Raw genomic sequence first — 1,933 nt, 5'->3', positions numbered from 1 at the left:
AATTTTTTTTTTAAACAAAAAGCATACTCATCTGTTCCTAGCACTCAATTGTCCCATGTTGTTGTCCATTCAATCTCATGCCAATGTGGCATTGCCAAAAGATCTGCACCTCACCCGTTCACTGAGACAAATCAGTTTCCTCATGGGTCAATTGAGAGGGAACAGTGACAAAACTCACCAATGGCACCAGTTATAGAGATCTAACAATATTTGTTTCGATGACTGACTATTCATGAGCTTCAGCCCTCCAGTTGATTTTAGGCCAAACTTGTTTGGATACAGCTGGAAGTGCTGGGGTCTTCTCAGACCTTTGAGTATAATAAGTGGAGGACCAGGGAAGGTGAGTAAAACACTTATCTTTCCTCAGCTCTCCTTGGCATCTGGGGGCCCAAAAGCATCCACTTAAGAGTTCTTTTGGCCTCTGGTTGACGTCCCACTCCCACCAGAAAATGGGACTGGCACCACTGACCCAGAGTCATGATGTGGACATACAAACTAGAGACATCAAAACATTGATCTGCTCTTCAAAGATGGAAAAAACGAATCAACCATGGACAGCACACCACATGCAAATTATCAGGGAGGGATGCTGTCGGTGAATATCATGGGAATAACACTTCCGCAAATGCAGAAACGTGAACCAGCCCTGTACATCCATGTCATTTTTTAACATAAATTGTTTGAATGTCAAAAATGACTAATAATATACATGGAATGGAAAGATAAGAACAGAAATGAGAAGCTTTTATCCTATTATTATAAGCTGCACAGCAAAGCAAAAGAATGCAAGCTCTGTCTGACCGCCAGGACTCAGCTGTTCTTATACTAAAGCCTGGAACATTCAAAGAGGGCCAGATGTAGTAAGAAGCTGAATGCAGAAGGGCCCGGGAATGGGATATAGCATTGGTTAGAGCGGCAGTGGGTAGGAAGTCAAAATGATTGGATAAAGTGGGGTACATTATTGGTTCAAAGTAAAGGATAAAAGTGGTATAAGGTCAATTCCATACTGAGGTTCAGGCTAAAATGGACATGATTTTGAAAATTAGATGCTTTAGGTCAGTTTGTATATGATAGATATAAAGCCTGGACCCAGTGGCAGAACTACTGCCATAGCAGCTGTAGTGGAGGACCCATGACCTTAGGAGTAAGGGTGGGCCCCTTTTGCTTTTTTGTGAAATAGGCCATTATATTCTGAAGTAATCCCACCAGGTAACAGGCCCTATTTGCTTACCAATCCCTGCTCCTGCCTCAAAATTTTGGGGTTCTGCAGATTTTCTGTTGGTTTCTGCCAAAATTTTTTTACAAAATTCAGAAAGGAAAACCGTAGGGGACACTATTGGACATTATACTGTCTGCAGGGGCCGCTATGGGACATTATACTGTATGGAAGGTCCTGTATGGGACATTATACTGTGTGGAGGGGCCACTATGGGACATTATACTGTGTGCAGGGCCCGCTATGGGACATTATACTGTGTGCAGGGGCCACTATGGGACATTATACTGTGTGCAGTGGCCGCTATGGGACATTATACTGTGTGCAGTGGCCGCTATGGGACATTATACTGTATAGAAGGTCCTCTATGGGACACTATACTGTGTGGAGGGACCTCTGTGGGACATTATACTGTGTGCAGGGGCCACTATGGGACATAATACTGTGTGCAGGGGACACTATGGGACATTATACTGTGTGCAGGGGACACTATGGGACATTATACTGTGTGCAGTGGCCGCTATGGGACATTATACTGTATAGAAGGTCCTCTATGGGACACTATACTGTGTGGAGGGACCTCTGTGGGACATTATACTGTGTGCAGGGGCCACTATGGGACATTATACTGTGTGCAGGGGCCACTATGGAACATTATACTATGTGTGGGGCCACTATAGGACATTGTACTGTGTGCAGGGACCACTATGGGACATT

This window comes from Leptodactylus fuscus, chromosome 3 (assembly GCF_031893055.1).
Source record: "Leptodactylus fuscus isolate aLepFus1 chromosome 3, aLepFus1.hap2, whole genome shotgun sequence".
Taxonomy (NCBI): domain Eukaryota; kingdom Metazoa; phylum Chordata; class Amphibia; order Anura; family Leptodactylidae; genus Leptodactylus; species Leptodactylus fuscus.
The sequence above is the reverse complement of the archived record's forward strand: the minus strand, read 5'-3'. Positions refer to the sequence as shown.